Here is a 26,345-nt window from a genome sequence, read left to right as displayed (position 1 = left end):
TGTATGCATTTACTATAGTGAAAATTCTTCTATTTCTCAATTTGATGATATTTCATTTGTGCTAACAGATTCATTAAAAGTAAAATTGCTTTTGTGAATGAGAATTGGCTCACCCCCTCCCCCCATCCCCCAAATAAAAGAATTTGATTTGTTATCGTACAGTCAACTATTGATCTCGCCCCTTAAAATTTTGAAATATGAAATACGATGGTTTTACTTAACACTGACAGCAGATAAGTGACATGGAAGTAGACAATTATTCTGTATATTATTTGTGATTTATTGAGTTCCTGCTTCAATACTTTCATTTTGAAAAAACAAGCATTTTATTAATACATACGGCAAATAACTGATGTTTGACTTTAATCATATTAGACTCAAAGTAAGCCATCATGTTAAACAGATTATGACAGCTAATTTTAATATCAATGAAATAAAATCAATACTAGTCACTTTGGAAGCTAAGTACTGGTATTTCAAGTCAGAAACATCTGTACACGTTATTGTTATAACTATCATTCTAAATTAAACTCAGAGAATTTTGCACATTAAGTGTTTTATCACACCAAGACTGTTAAAAGAGTCCACAAATTCATATACTAAAATTTTTTTTTTTTTAGAGTTGAACAGTTTCTAGAAAATTCTCAAACAAATTTGAGGTTCACCATGTCCAACTTCTGTCAGTTATGTAACAAAAATAAAAAATAGTGGAGCTATTTTGGCCGCTAGGTCACTTGTTTTTAGGGGTTATGACAAGAAAAAAATGAAAAAAGGGTCTGACATGTATTTATTGTATAAACATATAGATTCTGAATGAACCAGTGCAAATAGTGGGGAATGGTGGATGGGCTCAGTGGATGGGCTGCAATTGGGTTGGGTTGAGTTGGGTTAGGTAGGGGTTGGGGGTTGGGGGTTGGGGGTTGGGTACGCAATTTGATACCTGATATGGAATATTATGAGCTATGTACATCATAAAAATAACAATCATTCAGTTTCATTGTTGACACCATGACTTATGCTTCACACACTACATATGATCCATGTAAGAATAAGTCAATCTGCTTGTTCTATTTTGACTCTCTAGTGTGGCGAAAAATGCTGTTACTGGTACCGAAAATTAACTGCCACTTAAAGTTTTCCGTAAACTGTAAAGTATGTTTTTTCATTCAACTTTTTAACTTTTTTTTTTCATATCTAGGGTTATGTACTCACTACTGAGATAATTTATGCTGAACATAAATTAACATTGTGCACAAAAATTCTAATGCCTAAATTTGAATTTGATAAATATAACTTCCTCACTATGATTACATATAAGAAAACTATCAATGTATGTATTTATTTTGATGTGCAAAGATGTTACTGGAAATACAATTTGTCACATTTTGGTTGATAAACAATTTTTGACTGAAGTGAACTTAAAATTGACAAATCAATTTTGTGAGTAATTTCATTGATTCACACAGAACGAATATGTCTTTATTACACTCGAGATTTACCAATAAAAGTGATTCCATGTTCATGCCAATTTATTTTAACACAAAAACGGTTTAATTATGACATCAGCTGAAATAAGTTTACATATATACATTCACATCACAGAGAATAAAAATAATAATGATAAAGTGAATTTATAGTGCTCCTGTTTTCCAAAGAGTTCCAGACACACAGACACAGAACAACTAACAAAATGAAAGAGAAACAATTTGAAAACATGGAAGGATGTATAGAGAGAAGTATGTAAATGTCGAGTGAGAGTTAATATTGAAATAGGTAATAAGTTTACAGGGCAGAGTGGAAGGAAGACTTAGAGTGAGAGTGACGAAGCTAGAAGACCATGGGGATATTTTTTCTGTGTACCATGTACATTTCATGAATTAAGTGCACATGATTAAATATATTACCAATGGCCTATTCAGCAAAAATCAAAACATTGATATTACCAGATGTATCATATACTTGATCAGTATTCAAAGTACATACACAGATTTTATAGTTCTCATCAAATGTAATAAGCACAGCTGGTTTTAAGTAACCTCTTTAAAATCAAAGTGTTTTCTCCAGGTACATTTGTACTATATAGCACTCACATTTATTTTCATTTTGTTATGATTATCAATATTTATAACTCAATAAATTTCAGAGAATAGTGCTATGTGTTTGGTAACATTTGATATTGGAAATGAAATCCACTTTCTATAATATTAAACAAGAAGCAAAGATCAATTGCATTGTTGACCCAGGTAATAGTGACTGTAAGAAAAATACAATTCATTCTTGCATATTTCAACCTTATGTAGGCGGTCGAGCCTCCATTTTGTTCCGAGTGCTATGTAATAATGTGTGTTTGTTTACAGTTTCAACTTTGACTTTCAGGTATGCAAGTCAAATTATTTTCATAAACAATTTCATCTCTGGTAAAGTTTAAGGTTTTAATCCTGTTCTATCAACTTGTGTTTTTTTGTGTACAAACCCCTCACCCCTACCCCCTACCACCACCCCCACCCTGAGGATTAATTAAAGAGTGCAGGGTTATAAATTGTATTTTTACGTAGTTGAGTTATCTTCCACACCTGAAATTATACTGTAAAATGTTAACAAAAATTACAGCCTCTGCAGCTTTAATTCTATTATTTAAATTTTTGTACAATTTCACCGTACCAACAGACATTATGGGATCGACAAAATATTTTTTGAAACACCTTGATACCTTTAAAATTAAAAAAAAGAAAGAAGTCATATATAGTTGTCATGTCCCAATATGGATTTGTAACTTAGCCACTGTTGCTCATGACAACACACACAGGGTGAGTGGTCTATAATTTGCAGACTTTGTATTGTTTCCTTGAAAGTGGTGATTACGATCATGTGTATAAATTGCCTTGCTAGTAGCAATGTTACATTTTGGTTGAACTCTCATTCACATTGTAGAAACGGTGATTGTGATCTGAATTATAATGCAGAATTTGAAAACGAAATTTGGAGATGAAGGATAATATGTTGGTCAAACCAAATGTGTGCTAGTATGATATACCCAGTTATTTTATCATGGTGGTTGAAATGCATCAGAATTATATTTCAATCAGATTTTCGCCTTACAGCTGTTGCTATGGTTACCAAACCATCGAAATGTACTTCTCAAAACAAACTCGACATCTCTTCAATCAATATTTCAAGAAGAGAAGTGACATTAAGTGTCCTTATCTGTTACCTCCCTCATGAATATTCATAAGGCATATCTCATGTATATTCATGAACTACCTAATTATCTCACCTTTCTCATGAATATTCATGAATCATCATCTCTTCTCTCTCATGAATATTCATAGATTAAGGTATAGATAAATAAAAAGACAGGAGGCCATGCGATGTCAGGGCAGATTTCAAAGAATTAGTAAAGATATGGTTGTATATAATAAATGCATTATGACTGTCTTCTATACATTGACATTTTAGAGTTAAAAATTCAGTTTCAGCTAACGGCGGCCTCAATAAAATGATAATAATGAAGTGTATGTTCCTGTTCTCCAGCGAGCTCCAGGCACTAACAAAGAACTAATGACAAACTAAAGGACACAGGGTGAAATTGAAATAAATGGTAACAACACGTAGAACATGTCAGGTGGGGAAAAATAATAGATATATGGTGTTTCTCATTGTCACATTTTAAAAAGGATGGGTCATGTAAAAGTTTTAAAAAAAAATGTTTATAAAGAAAAAAGTAAGTGTAAATGTATACATGTTGGTGATGCTTCCATTTCATAATTAGACTTTTGACAGCCTGGATGACTTAGAAATGATGATTAAAGCAAAGACACTGTGTGGAGAATTAACAATCTTCTCCACTGTTTATGATTAAAGTCAACAGGAAACTGTGAACCATTTGTTTTATTAATGGTTTTGAATTCACAGCTACAAAAATTGATTTTCACCCATCATTGGAGTCATCATCTTAACCTGAGTGATGACCGCATGTTCCTAGCTAGGGTTGATTATTTTGAAAAACCATAATAAATCAGTTTTATTATTTCTGTTAGATTTTTTCCTCAAAAGTTAAATAAATAGGTATGAGTTTATGTTATGACTGGAGAAGTCTCATACATGGGATCTTAAAAGGTTGAGTTAAACTTTTGATTGAAACATATTAAATCTAAGGCTAGTATTTTGTAAAGTAAATGATGATATTGTAACAATATCCTCTGTTTAAAAAATATCTGAAAAATATATTTTTTTGACATGATAATACAGTTAATAAATCAATGAAGTGTATTCTTATTTACTCTAAGGAATGTATTGTTTGCACAAATATAACTTCAAATTTTAAATTAAACAAAATTCACTAAATTCATGTGTTACTAAGGCCTAATAAAAAAAAAGTTGTTTGGTTCCGGTTACCCATCCCCACCTAGTTTTTCACTCTGACCCTAAACTTTTTTTTATGTATTCGAGAAATAAAGTAATAAAATCGTGAAAACCGTGAAGCCTTGAGAGAAATAGTGGATGCGGAAACTGACATCAAATTAAAAAGACAATATAAAACTGTTCTTTCAATCTGTAATGGCTGTACATCTGATGGGAAGAAACCAATAACACAGAGACGATATGGAAAACAACTGAAAACATAACTACCTGAACTACATGTAGACACTCACATATGAACAAAAAAATAAATAAAAATCTGCCTACCCCACCTATTCTAAAATTGAATGTAATCGGAATCACTCAATTTTTTTTACGCCTACTAGTATACAACAAAAACTGATGTGACATTGCTAGAACTCTAAGGATATAATTTTTGTTGATAAAGTATGTACATAGGAAAACTCTAGCCAGGTTTCCCAATTTCATAGCAATACATTGTGCAAACTTTAGTACCATGCTACTAATGAAGAGAGCCAAAGTTTTGAAATGGCATGGAAATGTAAAGTAAAAAAATGTAAAAGTAAGCAATATATAGTAATCTGGATGTTCTAAATTGTTGCAGTTCATGGGAATATTCCCAGTCACTTGTGGGCAATTATTCTATTCAAGGATGGTCCACATTCAAGACAATCGCATTTTTAGGCATTTATGAATATTCTAAAAAGACTCATCAGTGGATGTTCACGAATATAATTTTATGAAAGCGCCTACCGACAATGGTATTGTTAGAATATTGATAAACACTTATTGAATACCATAGTCGTTTTGTACTAGTACCATGCATCCTTGAATAGAATATTAGCCCACAAGTGACTGTAGGATTATCCTAAGAACACACATACAATTGTGTTAGTTCTGTGTCCTGGAAATGTCTTTCTGTTAATTAATCTGTCATAATGTACACTATCACTTAATTAATTGATGTAGATTTCAACACGGATGGATTGCAAAAGTACACAGTTACATCGTTTGCATATAAAACAATAAGTGTTTACACTACATTCATTCAGTAGCACTACTACTTTATAGTTCAATCTGCATTAAATCAAGGGTATGTAAACAGTTTAGTTTATTCACAGTCAATATATCCAACCCATACTGTGTAAGTGTCATGTCAATAAACCTATTCAATTACTCAGTTTGTGTGATATATTGCTTAAACCACAAAGATTAAATACTAGTTTCATATCCTGGAAGTTTTTATATTGTGAGGTTGTTTTTTAAGATTTTTTACATGGAGATTTAAATTAAAAGGCCTAACAAAAAAAATTGTGTGGTTCCGATTACACTCAATTTTAGAATAATGGGCTAGGTAGATTTTTTATTTTATTTTTTATATATATTTATCTTTCATATGTGAGTGTTTAGTTCAGGTAGTTATGCTTTCCTTTGTTTTCCATATGGTCTCTGTGTTATTGGTTTCTTCCTACCACATGTACAGCCATTACAGATTGGAAGAATAGTTTTATATTGCCTTTTTAAGTTTTCACATCTACTATTTCTTGTGAGACTTCACAATTTTCGCAATTTTATTATTTTTTTTATCGAAAAAAAAATTTAGGGTGGAAAAACTAGATAGGGTTGGGTAACTAGAACCAAACAATTTTTTTATTAGGCCTATTAATGGCTGACTGCCTCTTCTGATCATGTAAGTTTTACCATAGATGTTGGAGAGATCTCGTTATTGTCTATGGTTTTATGAAGTGAATAAGTGAGAATAAAAATTCAGATTGTTTCACTTCATATTTGTGACATTGATCAGGAACTATATCATTAGATATTATTCTGTAATGTACGTTTTCTTCACTCGGCCAAGGTTACATAAGGGGCCTTGTTACCTAACTACAAATCGAAGATGAGTACATGTTTAGTAACAAAAATCCTTAGGTTGGTTACAAATATTTTCCAGCTGAATATAGCAAAACATTGGAGAATAATATAATTATGCATGTGTAAGCTAAATTTAAGAAAAAAAGGGGGAAAATAAGAGCAGTTCTGAATATTTGGACACATATTTTGAGAACCGTAGAACTACTGACGTTACTAAGGTGCATGTTGTTGTGAGACTCATGGTGTTACTCTGAGAACGACAAGAGTATAAATTCCAGAAGGGTTCAACTTGGCTTAGTTTGAGGTATAATAAACCAATGTGGTTGGATCCCCCAAAACTCACAGTTTTTCTCACAGTTTTGATATTCAGGAACTATTTTTTTAAAAATTGAACATTTTAATTTATTTTTGCATCTATTTTTTTTATCTTCGTATCTCTTTTGAATAATTGTTTTTGTTTTATCTTTTCACTTTTACATCATACATCCATTTTCTTTTTTACAGTAGAACAATCTTTTTTTGGTTTGGTCATTTTAAGCTGGACTTTATTTCATATCTCTTTTGAACAATATAGCATTATGGATTCTGGCACTTCACAAATTTTTGCTTATCATTGATAAGAGATCACCATTTCGTTAGTATACTGAATCATTATAGATAGTCATCAGTTCATTCACTTGATAGAAAACACCTCTAATAATCGAACATTGTAATTACCCGCTCAGAATAATGAACCTTTTGTGCTATTTTCAAATTCAATTATTGGTGATATTTGTGATATTGGATAAACATGATGACCACATACATAGTGTTTAGATTGAAGTCATTATAGCTAGTTACTTGCAGGAGTGAAATAAGCCTAAAGGTGTAATTAGTCATACTGAGATCCAGGCTGTGATTTGAACTCTCGCTGTTTAAAAGTATACTTTTTTATTTCTAATAAAACTTTCTACTCACTGACTCTTAGTCAAAAGCAATGACAAAGCTTAGCAAGACGTCAGCAGAAATCTATATTCACATCCAAAAATTGTTTTAACTCTGTGAGTTGAAATTTTCATTTGTAACTAAGAAACCATGCAGAGTCTATGAACAGTCATTCTTACATTTTATCTCGTTCGTGATTCAAACTTGTTTTCCTTGTTTTTTATGATATTTTGGCTAAACTTTTTATTTCAGTGTTGTGAAAAATGTTTTTCTTGAATTATCAAACATCAAGTATAAAATACATGCTTTTGTAATTATGTATTGATAATTTCTCAAACAAACACAAACAATTTTTTTGTTGATTTTTTTTACTCCAAGCCCCGAGACTTGTAGGTTTGACTACACCGTTGAGCCCAATGTTAACAAACAGTGTAGCCTGTGGTAGTGAACATGGCGAGTGTTTAGGCTATTTGGCTGTCTGTCCTGGATAACGAGACCACTAGAGTTAGATGAGATCATACTAACTTTGATAGCAGGAGAACTATTGAAAATTGAAGCACCTACCATGGCCACGCAATCTTTTTGCCAATTTTATAATACTCGCTAAGGATGACACACTTGGAATTTTAGTTCATGGATAAAGATATATGCAGATAATGCTCATAAAGTCAAATTCTATGTTCCGTTATTAACACTATACATGGAAGTGTATAGGAAACACTCATTCTTCATGATGTAGGCCAGGTCTGGTAAAAATTGGTGTACTTGGATGGTATATTGAATAATTTCAAAATTGCTTTAGTGAACACACTTCTGCAGTATTTAATAAGCCAGCCAGCTACTGATGCCGAAAACAATCCCTTAACTAGCTGCCAATCAAATGTGAAGATTTGTAAGAACTAAAAAGTTTATAGTAGAGTCATACAGCAGCCCATAGCAGTATTGAAGATTCCATTATATGCAGGGGGAGAGGTTCTCGATAATGTGTAAATCTTATTTATTTGTTTCGTGCATCTTTTATGTCATGAATGAAAAAGTACTAGAAATCAGATGAAAGTCAAGTTTGTAGTGTTAAAGTTTGATTATTACTTGATATGAAAATAAAATACGAACCATCTTGTCCACTTTTGTAAACATCCCCCTCTGATGGAATAGTTTGCTCCAATGCATCATACATGTATATATAAACTGACATATGATAGTACACATTTGTTTCAAGGTCCTACAAGGCATGATCTATCCAGCTGTGGAGTGGTACTTCGTACTAGGAACACACAGCTCCATGACAGAATAACATCGCAAGACAGTATTGTACAAGTCAACCTCTGCGTTGTCCTACCGCAGATATACCGTTAAAATTCAAGGAAAAGTTTCTGGTAAGTGAAGTCTTATGAACTCTGTGATGGTTTGGTATGTGTATGTGTGGTGTGAATCTATTTGTGTAGAGTCACTATGTACTGTCGTGTATGTATGTACTATGTACTGTTACTAGTATGTGTATTGGATGGAAGTAGAGCAATTCCCGGGTGGAGTCCATATAGCGGTCATTCTCATGGCCGCAGTGAAAATTAATACTGTGATGGAATGACTACTTTAATACAACTAGCTGCATGATGCAGGGATTCGTGTCACCAGAGGTCAAGATTACCAGCATGCCAGTGTTCTGGGAGTTGATGTCAAGGCCTATACACTGTATGACTTCTTATTGGCATCTTTGTAGAAACAAAGACACTGACTGTCTAACTTCAGAAGCTTGATACAAAGACTCCATGTGTTGCCCCCCACATGTTGGCTTGGTTTTGCTTCATGCAGTTTAGACTTCTGGGTCATTGAGAAAAATTCTGAAATATTTATTTTTACAAACATATTGTATGATGCTGTCTTGAACAATTTATAAACACATTAGTTATAGTTAGCACCGAGTAATTGATATTATATATTTGAAATGTTTTCTATTAAACTCTACGAGTTCAACCGGTCTCCAGTCATACATTCGTAATATGGATGACTCACATTTTTTTTAAAAAGGATAAAAAATGATGACTTCATTTGAACCAGAGATGGACATTAGATTCCAAGGATGTCAAAATAAAACTTAATAGGCAGCACATGATGAATAATGATTGAGGGTATTGATATGGTATATTTTTTTTTATCTTTGCTTGCATGGGGCTTTCCTGTTTTGACTCCAGTTACAAGGCTTGTGTCTACTGCACTTGTATTGTTTTCAGATTCTTGTAGTCAAATTTCCATTGTGACAGCAATACTTGTTTACAGTAGTTCTGCTGGCAGACAGAGTAATTATTTAAGTCCAGGACTGGATTCGATGTGGAGAGACAATGTCTGATGTTACAATCCAGTCCCAATTTACTCTGTCTGTGAGCATGCAGAACATATATGGTTTAATTGTTACAGATCTTAAAATCATAGGCAACAATTCACTTCTCATATTAATCGGTCTATATCATGATCTGTGATTTCGCTCCACTTCTCACTAACCACATATAATACTATATTAGCATTGACCTGTTAATAGCCAACCCCCTCCAACCCCCCCCCCCCCCCCCCCCACCCCCCTCCTCCAACCCCCAATTATCAGCATACTTGTTTGTAGACATTGAACATTGACATGTAAATGTAAAAATGTAAACTTTGGTGTTCATCTGAGTAATGAGTGCACATTTACATATTAATGACTTCATTTGAATATATAGTCAAATAGTATGCTATCACTCCCCATTGTGACCAATCAGTTTGAATGTATATTTTCAAATCACAGTAATAGTTTCACATTGATATAAGTATTACAATTAAGCAATTATTGAGAAGTGAAGCAAAATCACAGATCATGTGATATGTAGCTAGGTGGTAATCTTGTAGTCGAATACTTCTGTACCCAGCATCTGGACAAGCACAGAAATGTGAACTCTTAAAACATTCTGAAACATCCTATAATACAGTAAAAATGATCAAGTTACTTTCTTTCACAGTTTTCAGACAGAGGTGTTCTCAGAGTGCAATATTAATATCCGAATTCCTTAGCTTGGTTGATTTTGGCTTTGTCTTTTATCAACACTCGCTTATAAACATCTGAATTCAATATTTTCTTTAAACAAAATGATGATCAGAAAACGGGCTGCTAATTCTTACTGGGTTTTAAATCTACCCACTGTGCTAGGTGATTTCTGTGGCATATCACCATATGCGATCTGAATCAATGAGGAACATTAGAGCTCTAGCATGCTTAGTAGACAGGATCAACCAATTGTACATGGAAATAAAGTTTTTTGATGGATGAATAGGTTTGTCCATAAGTACTTTAGCCTAGTAGTACTGGTGTTTTCTCTCTCCATTACCATTACCCTACCACCGCTGACCTTTACTAGCGACCATTTACTTTAATTAAGCTATCTAGACATGTAGAAATCAGGCACAAATCTATTTGGATTTTTAAGTTTTCCTGCTGTGAAATGACGTCAATATAAACGTCACCAGTAATTGGAACAAAATTATGCTATTCAATCATCACTGCAGGAAATTCTTATCTAATCTAATCTAAGGTTTGAGTAGACAACCACTAGCAAAATGCCAGGCATGGTAGGTGAATGGCAGGAGCAGAATCCCCACAGGATAGAATTCTAGGCAATTATTGTTACTTACAACTTGTAGTCTAAATTGAGATTTGAGTACAGAACTGTTGGGGCAAATGTCTAGGACTAGTGTAGAGAAAAGATTGACATGGCCAAAATTAAACATTGACAAGCATATGGTATAGGCCATGGCAATATTGACCTACATGTATGGGTCAGGAATTAGGTCTCTGCAATATTGACCTGTTTGCTTGATGTGATATTATTTGATTCACGTTCTTTATTTATATGGCACTATTTTTGAAGACTGTTCACATCTATAAACAGACAAGGGGTTGAAAACTTAATCCTCCCAAAAGCTCCCATGTCACCATTTTATGGCTGAAACTGATATTGTGATAGCTGTGATATACGTGTGATCTTTGGTTTCATTGAATTATTTTCTTTTTAGGAACCGACTGTCACTTTGTATTGGTTTTATGTTCATATCTACGTCATGTTGGGTGTGATGGTTCTGTGGTTACAACAGCTGGTTATATAGGAACCATTGCAGACATCTGGCTAGTGATAAGATTGATAGGCAGGGATGTAGACTAAGTATTTATTGTAGCGCATAAACAAAATTAACTACCCCCAGATCATCTTTTATGTCACTGTGTATCATTTCAAAGTCCTGGATGCACTGGTTTGTCCTCTGGGTTTGTCCTGCTTGCAGACGGATAAACTTTCGACATGTTCAGACACTGTACGAATCCTCCTCCAGGGGAAAGGGAAGGGAAGGAAAGGGAAAAGGGAAGGGGGCAATGAGAGAATTGACTTACTCTGTTTACAAACAGGATTATGCACTGGTACATGGTATGCTAAGGGGTTGAATAAGCTTTATGTAAAGTGTACCAGAAGTAGAACAAAGTAGGCCATGGAATGTTTGAATTAATCACTTTAACAAATGGAAAAAAGGAATGACTGAATATTTGAACTTCAAGAAGTGATTTCAAATTTGTAGTATGCAGTTGCAATTATACTATGTCACAGTTTGAAAGGGTAACAAATCATATTTGTAAGGTTACATAGTACATGCCAAACTTGATATTAAACATTTATGGACCCATTTGACTAACTAATAATCGTTTTCCTTCTTTCAATTGAAAGAACCACTGGAACAGCCATGATGGTCTGTGGTTTATTGTTGAATGTGAAAATATACTGAACAATTTAAGGTTTTGCAAATAAAAACATTTATTTAGTAAACTGTCATTTAAAAGCCTGTGATTCAATCCTTAGGTTCTTGCAGTCGTGCTATCTTCTAAATGAGCTAACCAAACAGATTAGCCTAGAACTAGTCTTTTGACCAGGATCAACTTTTTGTTTAGCTCCACCAGACAACTGTTTGTCACATTTAAATGTTAATCTTAATCCAGACTTCAAGCCTTTAAGCTCATTTGAATTTGTGATTTAACATCTTTGAATGTGTTACTAGATTGCCTTACATTTTTTTCCAATGAGAGGAAAAAACAAAGAAAACAAACAAACAAACAAAGCTATGGGAATTATGAAATAAATTTATGTGTTAAACAAAATGGCCATCATATTTAATTTAAAAATGTGTTACATATTTCTAGCATTTTAAATTGCCAACATTTGTTTGACTCATTTTAATACCTGTTTTGTCCTTCCATTCTATATAATAAAAGCTTTTTTATAAAGTGTTAAATTTCCACCCACTTGACCTTTAAGTCACAAGTCCAAAATGTCAAATAGATAAAAAAAAAAAGAGAATGCCCATTCGAGGAGTTGTCACTCCTGTATAGAATTTGTACAATTATTGATTATCATTCTGTAGGTCATCTCCAATTAGGCCTATGTTTGGCAATTATGTTACCCTTGTCTTTCAAACTGAATCATGCAGGAATGACGTATGACTGGATTTGAAAGATATATTTCATGGTTTGATAAAACCTTTGTTAAAATCAGCACTTAACTGTATAACTAGAATATAATTTTTTGATCAGACACCAACATTATATATTTACTGAAAATTATTAAAATATGCAGACCAATAATTTGACTGTACATGTTATAATTATTTAAAAGTTAATTTTGTCCATAAGTAGTAAAGGAAATAGGCTAAAATCATAATGACATTGAAGGTGCTAATTTTTTAGGTGCTAATTTTTTTTACGCACTCCCAAAATCAATGTGATAGGATTTAATTTTATTGCACTATACAACAGCACAAATACATTTATCCACAGGTGATTCAATACTGTTCAGGATGTATCATACCATTATGATTTAGTGGCAATTAACTCCATTACACATATAACAACTTTTTTTTAAAACTGAAAAATGTCAAATTGAAGGTTACAATTATTTAGTCATAAATATGAGTTGTTGATGTATAAATGTTCATATTGCACATCATTGGATATAGGTTACTTGTAGATAAATCTGTTGACAGTATGCAGTCATAATATAGGAAATTTATGTGGAATATATGACCCATTCACTTATTGACATTTAGCTGGCCCGTCCTGAGAGTCTTTTTCCTCCTAAAAGAGTGAATATGGGACTACTCAGGTCACCAATTTCTGAAATTGGTAACCCGCTAGGACTACCATACAAAAAAAGTTAATTTCAAACCATGTCCCATGTGTGAGTGCAAGTGTAGTGTATTGGGATATTAGTATGACGAGTGAGTATTTGCATGCATCGATGGGTCAGTAAAATCATTGGTACGTGTGTAATATGCTGTCTTTAGACAACAGCCTAAGCACTGTCCAATGAGATTTGCATGTACATACCCCGCCCTCGGACAACTTTGAGACCATTGAGAAACCTTATTAGATATAAATTTGAGTGTGTATTTCTCTTACAACCTCTAACAAGGTTATTTTTACAGTGAGCTGGCTGATAAACACCAACACATATTGGATTTAATTATCCTTAGCACCATGACATAGAATTTAAGGTCAACAGTTCATAATATTAGGTTACCAACTGGTATTGGATTAAATGTTTACATTACGTTAGATTGATGCCTTATCTGACTATAATGAGTGATGATAAAGGACAAGTAATTAATATAAACTTGCTTCTGTCTCACTGTTGGTCTGTCTGTTTGTTTGTTTGTCTGTCTGTCTGTCTGTCTGTCTGTCTGTCTGTCTGTCTGTCTGTCTGTCTGTCCCTGTCTGTCTGTCTGTCTGTCTATGAGTGTCTAGTTCAGATAGTTATGTTTTCCGTTGTTTTCCATATTGTCTCTGTGTTATTGGTTTCTTCCCATCAGATGTACAGCCATTACAGATTGGAAGAACAGTTTTATATTGTCTTTTTATGTTGATGTGAGACTTCACATAATTTTTCGATTTTATTATTTTTTTATCGAATATGTAAAAAAAAGTTTAGGGACGGCAGTGGAAAACTAGGTGGAGTCAGGTAACCAGAACCAAACATTTTATTTCTTTAGGCCTAATATGCAAGGATTCAACTTTAACATTTCATTTTAATGAATGTTATTTCAAGGAAATTGCTTTCCAGTTAAAATTGCACCATTATTTTATATACGACTCTCACATTACAGAAACTGTAAAATATCCCAAATTGAACCAATCACAATTTATGTAAATTTTCCTTCATTTGGTTTTAATGTTTTTTTTTGGAATGGATGGATTCCATATCAGTTGAACCTCATTTACAAGAAACTACGTAATTTACAAAGGTTACAACTTTCCCATCCAGCCTCAGAAATAAAGCCCTAAAGTTTAATTCTTTCTTTTCCATTATTTACAGAGAGATCCTTCTATGAATATGAACCAGCTTACATTCTGTGCTGTTATCCTGACAGTTGTTGTGTTATGTTTTCCTGATGTCGCCAAGTGTACAAAACCGGATGAAGGTAACCTATTTTTTATGATGTACAGTTTATAGCTAGAACGTACACAACATCAGGGCTCGAAGTTAGCTTTTTTTCTATGGTAGTCCCAGTGGGCTGCCAATTTCAGAAATTGGTAGCCCAAGGATGGTGACCAATAGTCTTATATTCTTGAACTGAAAACCATCAGAGTTCCTCTATTGGGAATATGTATGTTGTTGAAATATTTTTATGTCTGTAAATCTTCTATCCTTTAAATCATTGCATAATCATTGTTAGCCTGAGTGGGCTTCATCACATAATCAGTGTTAGCCTGAGTGGGCTTCATCACATAATCAGTAGTAACCTGAGTGGGCTACCAGCTGCAAAGTATATGGTTAAGCCTCATGACAAGAATTGGTAGTCTGTGGACTCGGGACTACTGTTAATTTCGAGTGCTGAATATGAACATAATGATTGGGTTCGTGTGAGAATGTTCATTAAAACTAGAAAACAGAACATGAATACAATGAGTTCAAGATTTTGTAGGATATTTCTTACATTATACCCAGCTGATCATTGTAAGTCTGGTAAGTGTTAATATTATATGCAAAAAGTTAAAGTCACACATTCTGAGTTTATCAGCTTTTTCACTCAAGTTACAAATACTGTAACTTAATATACTCAGTACTCAATCTTTATTGCATAAGAACATATGAAAAATAATATAAAATTATATTGGGTGTCGCAGTTTATTCAGTCAATAAACACTGAATATCAAACTGGATGTATATTAAATAGCAAAGCAGAAATAAGACAACAGAAAATTAAGTTATTCTTTGTTTAACCAATAAACAGAATGAGTATTCAACTTGTATAAAGAGAAAAGGAAAAAAAATTGACAACAGAAAAATGAGTTTCAAGAGTAGAAGCAATTCTTCCTATAGCCAATAAACTTAGAGAACATTTAGCTGATTGTATGAGAGACATTGGAGAGAGAAATTTCTCTCCAACATCTATAATTGTATAAAAAAATGAAGAATTTACAAAAATAAATAAATAAATAAATAGAACAAATCCATTTTCAGACTAGACGTCAAAACACAATAATCTATTCATTTGACAAATTAAGAAATATAAAAGGTCTTCTACTTTATCAAGCCTGTTATATGTTATTTACATTAACTGCAGAACAAAGGAAATATTAGGACTATTATCACTTGTGTGACACATGCTTACATTGGTAAACGAGTGTCAATAGATTATACAACATGCAAGTTATGAACTGAAAACATAGTCAGGAGATTGTATGCCCTGGTCAATCATGACAACGCTTGTCTACGTCATTTGTTCCATGTTGCTTGAAATATGAGTGAAAATGTTCAGAGTCGCTATCATTCTTCCCAATTATTCATAAAGTATGCTTGCAGGTATGATTACATTATTCCCAAATATTTGTTTTTTCAATCAGCTGGAAACTGAATAATCTCCTTGGCCAGGCATAATTTTGTCATAAACTCGTTTTTAGCCTCTTCGTGAAAAAACCTTTGGATCACTCTTATTTTCCTCAGCAAAACCAAAAAAAATAAAAAATTGAGGATTATTATATAAATATGTCATACATGGATACATGATAATCAGGATTTAGTAAATTATCAAACCATCTGCTAGGGGAGTAATTTGAGAACCAAAGAAAGGTAAAGAATTACTAGGTCAGCTAGAATATTAAATCTAGCTATTGCAATAAAACGGATCCATGTCTCAGTTTGATAATCTCTACTTTTTATGTGCACGATGATAAAAATATATAATTCAGAGTCAGATTTTTTATATTCAGGGTCAGATACAGTCTGATTTTTAGTTGTGTAATATTTATGAATAATACTTCTATTTGGGTGTGTACTGGTTAGAATTCACTCAGCCGGAAAATGATTATTGATTTTCATGTAGCAATTATGTCTTCACACATCATGGCATGTTATTGTCGTTATATTTCACATCTGTTCATCATATTTCATTGTACTATTGACTTTCATGTTTATGTCCATTATCATTGACACACACACACACACACACACACACACACACACACACACACACACACACACACACACACACACACACACACACACACACACACACGTGCAAGCCAACTTTATTGTAATTTGAAAAATTTGGTGTAATTCATGCTGTTCCCTATAAGGCTTATTTGACCCTGGTTGTGGCTTAACATTTATTGTAACAGTGGTTTGTTTCTGTTAAGGTGGTGGAACATCTAGGGGGGGGGGGGATCTCATAACACTTGCACAGATTTCCATATCTTGTACCTTAATTTGGAAAGGAACCCCACCCACCACACCCACACACACACCTTTCAGCAACAATGACAAAGAGAAATCTGGTAAAACAGATTTCATAGAATTTTGGTGGTGAACTAATCAGAAGGAATAGCTTGGGAAATCTGGTAAACCTTGCATAGGTTCCATAGCTTGTACTGTAAATTTTTTTGGAGATATCAAACCCCTGTAGAGTACCTTCTGGGCAACTCGGGTAAAATTGACCTATTTATTACCATTACTAATTTAAAAAAACATTTAACTGGTTATAGGAACTTCATATACCCCAGGGGAACTCTGGTATAGTTAACATACTTAATGCTATTATTAATAACACTGTTTCCACTGTTCCAGTGTGTCTGTCAATTTCTCCGAGAAAAAGGAAGTATTTAAAATGAAGTGAAACTGATGAATTGAGAAAATGTTTAAGAGGCAAATTCTTAAAAATGGGCGTTATCTAACTCTGAACATGTGTTGAAAAGTACACATCTTTGGTGTTAATTCCAGCCCATTGCAACAAAACAAGATATGGTTATCAAATTAGTCTTTATATGCTGCTACAAAATATCAAGACATTTTGTTGTCAAAAGCCTTCCAGGGAACTGTTGTTACAAATCAAGTCTCTGTTATCAGGTCCCTAGAGCTGACAATAAAATTCAAAATATTCAACTCATCAATATTTTTATCAGAATTCCACAAACATGGCTTGCACTTGGTGTAATATTATCTTTCTCATAAATGTTTAAAACATTGAGCTTTGAAATACTCCTGACATAGGGGGTCTGAGGCAATAATATTGATAAGTCACCCTAAGTTAGCAAGTATTTTCAAAGACTGAATGATGAGAAATATTTGAGCGTGATAGTGTTACTAGACTGTACAATATACAGTAGTGGATGGCACTCGGATAGTCTATGCTTATGTGTACCATAAACAATCCGATCCGAGCACCACTCGGGAGTGTATTTTACAGTCCAGATTATGAAATGTTCGTTTTATCACATCATTACTCAGGCAATTGTACATCACCAATACATATGTATGTTACTAATATGAACAATTTAATTATCTGTCACTTTATATGTTCATTTCTGTTCATGATATAAACATCAGTTCATGTTTCAATGTTCTAACCCTTTTCTTTGTGTGTGTCTATGTATTGACCTTTGACCTAAGTAATTGTATCATATTTGTATGTTTTCTTTTATCCTTTCCTCTGCAACTTTTTCTGCTTCTTCATCATTCCATCTTTTTCATTCCATACATATTTAACCAATCATATCCTTTCTCTCATACCATCTGAAGCAATTCTTTTTCATAAGATCACTTTTGATTGGTCCATTGTATGAAACATTTTGCATATCAATTAGTTTGGATATATTGGTCCAATCAAAGACACTCTACCATACCACCTGGAGGAAAAGATACAATTCTTCTTACAAAGTCAAATTTGATAAGTCATTGCATGGGCTTGTTTGGATATGTGTTTCTGGAATCTTTATAATATGATGTCATTTTATTATGCTAGTAAAGTTTTCATTGGCTATCTTACCCAGTACAAAATAAGATCTTATATATAATACATTCATTGAAAACAAAAGTTGACAACAGAATTTTGTCTTTGCTGTGGGGACAAATAAGTTAAAAGTATTAATTTAGATCTCCAGTTGGGTGTCTACAAAGACCTAGGTTATGATATGCTGCCCTCAACAGTGTAAGGTGAAATTACTTTGTTTTTAGAATGGGTAACCAGCAGATCAAATGAGTGTGACTATGCAGTTCTACATTCCAGACATTAGTGGTCAAAAACAGTGGTTTCAATACAATGTTTTTGTAACAGTTCATAGAAATATGTTTAGCATTAATTTGATCATAGTAGTACTGATGTTTTTAAAAAGGTTTTCACAGCAGATCTGAAAAATAAATTCCGGTAACTTACAATAAAGGTAACGATCATCTCCAAATTTTGGTTTGCCCTAAATACCACATAACATACTAAATTCCTTGGTATTTGTCAAACAATTATTGGAATGTGTAGCATTAGTGGAAGGGGTTAGTGAATGTGTATACTAGTACATGATGTATGTCACTCATGGTGGCACAACTCCACAAACAGATTATTGGAAAGTATGAATTTTTTGGGGAAAAAGAAAGAAAATAGATAGTCTCCTGGCTCTGTGATACCATACCTCCATCAAATATAAAGTATACATGATGTAGAGTTCAGTAAAAAAATATTTTTTGCTAAGACTAGCTAGCTTCTGTATTTATCTTTACCTAACCTTACCAAATTTTATTTCCGGAATGTGCCCGGTTTCTACCCAGTTTCTGCATAATCTGTGCCCATGAGTTGCTGTGTGGTTACCGTATCAATTTCACTGTCTGCAAATTGCCACCATTGTGTTGTTGGCCTTGTTATGTATACCACAGATGCCTCCCTATTATTTCATAAATCTATTAGTATCCCGATATCCAATTACTAAATTACACCTCTGCCAAAAACATCAGCTCCTAATTTGCAATTTTCAGACCAAAAATATGGTGTTTGTCCTGAGATGAGCAGTGATATAGGTATTGGTGCATGCATGGCTAACTGTGTAAATGATACACAATGTCCCGGTCGTAAGAAATGTTGTCCAACCACAGACTGTGGACTTCATTGTCAACTACCTGTAGCTCAGCCTGGTAAGCTCATCATATAAATATCTCAGTGTGATCAGTATTACTTTAGAAGTATTAGTGTTCAGTAATTTACAATCTGTGATTTTGGACTTTTGGGTCTATGCTAAATCTACATTTTAAATTTTGATAGAGATGGACACTGAAGGTACCTTTGATATGCAACAAAATAAACCCCCACCCCCGACCCCCCACCCCCACCCTCCCACCAAAAAATCAAAATGTATAACACTTGGATCATGTCTGACGGTAAACATGACAACATGATCAGAAGAAAAAGACAAAAGAAATTAAGTTTACCACCACTGGTGGCGCTATATGACTTTCCTAAAGCATTACTTCACATCATCATCATCAAGGGGAAATCAAAATCATGCAATACCAACTGTGGAATAGTTTGCTGTATTTTAAGAAAACTATTGAAATGTGTACAAAATGAGTATTTAAATGCACGGTATGGATGTTGGAAGCAGTTATGATATTTTCGCAAAAAGTAGAACAATGATATTATTATAAGTGGGCATAATGAACTTGTATATATTTGTACTATAGTTTTGTTTGAATTGATGAAAAGTAGCTGATATGTTGAAAACATTTCTAGAAGCCTTGCAATGACTGAAATAAATGAAATCAAAAGTATTCAATTTTAATATACATCACATACATATGGAGGAACTAGAGTAAGACACTTTTGTATATTTCAGATGTCCCTTTGATCTACACAGAATCCTCAAGGGCCTGCACTGACATCACCGTACCACAATGTCTCAAAGCCTTGTCGTATAACCAGACTTTTAGAGGTCAAGACCCTTCAGCTGTAGCTCGCCATTTCCATGACAACATCACTTTCACAAGTCATGTATGCTTGCAAGAGTTCCACTTCATTGCTTGTGCTTGGCATCTTCCCAAGTGCTCCTTGCATGGATCAAGAGCCACCATCATGCCATGCCGGCAAAACTGTGACAGGTTTGTCACTGGTTGTGGAGACGTTGCAGTTCAGTTTCTGAGTGATCTCACAAATGGAGTTGGTTGTGAGCTGTTCCCTGATATACCTGTCAATGATGACGACCAGAACCTTTGTCGAGACTACACTGGTATTGGTGTGTTTCCACCTGCAATAGGTAAATTTTTGTTTTTTAATTTTTATAATATTAAAAGTATTTGACATGATTTGTGAGTTTGCCTTGTAGCTATTGCAGATTAATCATTCATCAAGTTCAAATTTTGAACATACTTTTGCTTAACTGAAATTTAGAGCTAGGTGTTAAAAAGTTTTCACTAGCTTCTTTCAAGGATCAAATAACCATCATTTTTCGAGGAACCAATTCGAACCCCCCACCCCCACCCCCCACAAGAATAAAACAACAACAACAACAAACCAAGAACCAAGAACTGACTGGTAGCACCCATATAAAAAAAACAACAACCATGAAATTGTTTGCGACTTTTATAACTTCCCTTTTAGTCTTCGAGAAACCAACATCATAAAAATTAAAAAATACAAGATTTTCAGCAAGGTTATATGTTTGACCTTCATAAAAGTCTTTATTTGGATAAGTACAGGACATGATCAGTGAGTGTAATTAACCCTATAAAGAAATCTATCAAAAACTTACCCCCACCCCCTTTTTTCCCCTTTTTTAAATATTAACTGAATGACCCACAATTTTCAGGTGCTATGATGAGAAACAGGGTTATTATTGGGGGGATGGGTGGGGGATGGGGTCACATTTGACAAATTTGGTCTTGGACAGGACCATATATTTGAAGAAAAAGAATTAGGGGAGGTTCACATTTTCATACAACAGACTGGCCATGATTTTCTTCACCCCTGTAATTACTAAATGCTCCATTGTACCTGTGTGTACCAATTATATGAATGGATCATCCCTCTCTGTTCTAAATACCTCTTGACTTGACCTTGAACTTGAAGTCTATATGGTAAATAGGTCATCAAATTAGAGTAATGACAAAATCAAGTTTACCAGCAGGACTAATCACTACTTTTATTGAACTTTTACGAAGAAAATCATTAAAAAGGGCAGTCTGTAGAATAATAATGAGAAGAAAGGTAAATTACGTACTTAGCCTAAGTTGTTGACTGTCAGGTTGGCATCGTCATTCAAATTGTGTGAATGTCAACAGCAGTAAGTGTTGTAATTTATCAACATCTGTTTACAAGCTCTAAGTTCATTTTCTTAACACTCCGCTAACTAACTCATTCTATCTGAATTAGTCTATGATAGATGCTTAAATTACCAATGCTGAATAACCTCATTATGTCGAAGTCTTATTAGATAGAATGCACCGTAGCGGCCGATTTCATCTGAGATAGCACACTTGGGATTGATTGTTTGAATTAGACTTTCCAAGGAGTGTAATTGTTTACAGGGGCCTTATCAATTGAGTGTATCTTGAAAATTAAAAAATTAGATGAGACTTACCTGGAAGTTGAAATTTGATAGGAATTCTACCAAACCATGGAGTGTTGTATGAAGGGATCACGTGAGATAGTGTTTATGTACCCGGCCACAAGTCAATCTTGAAAGAAATGGCCACATAGACCAAGGGGGGATGAATTAAGCCTCCTAAATATGTCAATTTATTGACCAAACTGTGGTGGGCACGTGATCCCTTCGTACTACTCCATGGTTCAGTAGAATTCCTATCAAATTTCGACTTCCAGGTAAGTCTCATTTAATTTTTTAATTCTACCTCACCATTCCGTAGGTACTACGGATCACGTTAGATGTTTAAAGCCAATGTGGCCATGACAAAATATTCACAGCACCAGTATTCAGTAAATATAACAATGAATTCAATGTTAAACATTAAATGGCAGGAACATCCATAACAGTACGAATGTTAACAACTGAGTAACTATTGGGCGTCAGAAAAATGATGCAATAAAGACTTTCCAAAATCAGCCTGGGTACTAGTAGTAAGCGGCTTGTTGTAAAACTTTCCGAAAGTTGAGGCAGTAGACCATCCTGCTGTTTTCAAAATGGATTCTAGTGGCAAACTTACAGATTTTGTAACAGAGCCTAAACAATTGTAGTGTTTAGACTTGCGGTAATACTAACACATTGACTTGTTGGTACATAAACGCTATCTCACGTGATCCGTAGTACCTACGAAATGGTGAGGTAGAATCATTCTTGGTGTGTCTATTCCTTTCACACTGGTCATTTGAATTTCATTGTATCTTAAAAATCACAGTTGTGTCTATTCCGTTCATGCTGGTCATGTGAATTTCATTGTAGACTCAAAATCTACTGGGCAGATTGGTAGGATAAGAAAAATAGCAAGTAACTGTATATTAAGTTTCAGATGAACATTACTAGGTGGGTGTAGCACTACAACAGAACCAATAGTTTACAGAGTTTTATATCCAGCAAATGCAGTACATGTTAATGAGGCTATATGATGCCAGAACATGCACACCAACCCTTATTTCTGTTCAATTTCACTCCTGTCCCAAAGATTAACTCAATTTACACTAGTAGAAAAAATAGTACAGTTTACGACACTTTCCGTACTATAGTTCAGATTGAGTTCAATTCTGTACTTTTATGCTGATGAGGTGGACGTTTCTGTACTTTCCCATTAGCGCCTGTCTAATCGGATTATACTCGATCTGAAAAATAGTTCAGATTGCGAGTCGGAAGTGATTTGAATACATTTGCATTTAGTTCAGAATATATTCATGAGTTCACCCCCATAACCGGGCAGTAAACAAATGAATATTCAAATCTACCGTGCTTGCAATCAATACGTACATAAACGCTATACGTGTAGCTAGTGTATTCGATACATATGTATGTATATAAGCAGGCTTATGATATGAACTACATGGTTAGGACGTACGTAGATTGTAATATCACAGGGCTCATTTTGAAATAAATGTTCGTAGTACGCCTTTTCATTATGCACTACATACCGCCACCACTAAACGTGTTTCACATTTCTACGCGTTTGATGCATAGTAATACAGATTTAGATGACATGACAATCGTTTCCAATAATAGTTTAAAATTGGGCCACAAATATTGCTAGTGTATGGAGCTTCTTAACAAACCTGACCGGCCAATAGCGTCAACAAACTCACAGTAGAGACGTGCTGACAGATTTGAGTCTGTGGACATTATTTCTAGCTAAGTAAAATTGAGTGACTATTGGGAATATTATATGGCATCCATGTCGTCCATGTCGTCTATAGTTTCTGACTGACCGTGTTATGTACAACGTAACGCTGAACGAAATACGGTCCATCAGGAATTAACTAGACTAACCTCTATGGGAATAGTATTCTTGTCCATGTGTCGTTTATAGAACAATTAAGTGTTAGGGTGTGATCTTCACAGTAATAAACAAGCCTTTAGAAGAACAACAGGTATTCACGCCTCAAATATCTTGGGCATCATCCAAATTACGATCATGAGCACCAAAGTAAAGGAAATACTTAATGACGTTCGGCATGCAGAACCCCCCCCCCCCCCCCCCCGGGCCCGTACCTATGGGTACATGCCCGGCATCCATGTAACTGTTATATCACTCTACGTGACGATTCTGAGGGCCCTCATCTCTTATTCTCTTGTTTTATTTCAATTATACTCATAACTCCTGTTTTTATAGTATAACTGTACAATTGGCTTCGATCAGTGCATTCCAGATTTTCATGAGTCATGAGTGCACATTGCACAGATATCTGCAGAATACTTAAAAGGATTATGGGTAATGTATGCATATGCGGGAAAAACAAACTGCTGTAAGGAGCATAGTCTCGCTGCCAGACTAGAGACTATCGTCCCTAATCTGTTTACCGAGCGGCGCAGCCGCGAGAATAGAGGGGGACTGGTCCCGCTCTTCTCGCGGCTGCGCCGCTCGGTAAACAGATTAGGGACGATAGTCTCGAGTCTGGCAGCGAGACTATAAGGAGCACTGACTTTGCCCTCATATCTTCATCCCATTTTGCACTGAAGAAGTTTCACATGGCTCTCATATTTCATATATACTCTTTCTAAATATATGGTGATGCAACATGAGTAAAAATAACTGGGGTTAACTAAGTTTGGTAGTCAATATATCAGGTTTACCATCAAACTGACGCAAAATTTGTTTCAAATTTGTCTAGTAAAAACCGTTGGCCCAGTTGTCGATTAGGCTTACAAGTTACACAAAGCATGATAAGACACTGTGAATGGTGCAAATAAACAACGTGCGAAATGCCAAATACCAAATGCAAACAATACAAGCGAACAAAAGGGCCTGTATGCACTCTAATAGCCCGATATTTTGCCTAAAATCAGGCTCACATGTGCGAACGGTGTGTTTTTGACGTACCTAGTAGGCAGTGATGTAGATAATAGCCGGTTACCGGTCACAACGCCCAGCTATAACTTATAAGTATAACAGTTGTGGGACCGGCTTAGGAAAGTACTCAAACCTGACGATCATTGAACAAATTCTAAGGTTGGAAAATTAAATATGAGTTGCCCGGGAGTTCTAATAGCAAGTAAAATACCCAAAGTGTAAACAAAAAGATAAATTAATTCATAATTATTTGGAAAACATTAGACGATTACGCAGTAAAACAAGACTGGCCACGCTATCGCTAGCGAAAGCCTTCGAACTAGTTTCATAACGACCGGACGTTGAAGGAAGCGCGAAGCGAAGTGTGAGGTCAATGTGACGTCTCATGATGATGTATGATGCATCAACATGACGTTTACGTAGAGTTGCACTAAATGTTTTCTAAACTTCAGTGGAAAGAATTTTTGTCGATCAGACACTGACTATGTTTAAATTCTTAAAACATCTGAGAAAACTGAAGAGGGGAAGCAAAATGTGACACTGACAGACAAGCCAGACGTACGGCACATGTACAGAAGGCGAGGCACACCCTCTGATGCAAACTGGACAATTATCGTGCGTGTCACGTATAAGGCATCAGATGTAATACATGTAGCTAACCAAATATTCTTGTACTGCAGTCTTTCTTGTAACAGGTATTGGAAATTGTCAGAAACCTGATGATTTTATGACTGAATAAGTTTCGATACGGAGACGAGAGAGAGGGGGAGACGGGAGAGAGAGAGAGAGAGAGAGAGAGAGAGAGAGAGAGAGAGAGAGAGAGAGAGAGAGAGAGAGAGAGAGAGAGAGAGAGAGAGAGAGAGAGAGAGAGAGAGCGGAGACCAAACTAGAGTCGGTACTCACCCCACCACGACATATGCATTTTTGTGATTTTGAAACGATAAAGTAAAGAATGTTAATATGGATATTGGGACGATTGGAAATCGGACGATGTGAATCGTAATCGAATATCTCAGACCATCCACAATATATGTCGTGTTGACTTAGGCGATCCCAGAAACCATTCTTAGTTTACCCCTTTCACATATATTATCAACCATGCTAATGTTTTGAAACAAATCTCGATTAACAGGTAATTTAGCGCTTGAAAGATGGCGACGTCCATACCCCCCCCCCCCCCCGGCTGCACATATTTTAATATGCAATTATACATTACCCCCTCCCCATACACGTCAGAGAAGTACAGTATGGTACACTATATGACACACTGTAAGCTAACAGTGGAAATCAACTTCAGTGTCCATACATATCAGACATAGAGATTTCTTTACAAATGGATGTGGGCTCATTGGGCTGTAACCTGTACTTGGAAAAACTTAACCAGCAGAGTTTTCTTTTTGAATC

This window comes from Glandiceps talaboti, chromosome 8, assembly GCF_964340395.1.
Source record: "Glandiceps talaboti chromosome 8, keGlaTala1.1, whole genome shotgun sequence".
In the NCBI taxonomy this organism is placed as follows: domain Eukaryota; kingdom Metazoa; phylum Hemichordata; class Enteropneusta; family Spengelidae; genus Glandiceps; species Glandiceps talaboti.
The sequence above is the reverse complement of the archived record's forward strand: the minus strand, read 5'-3'. Positions refer to the sequence as shown.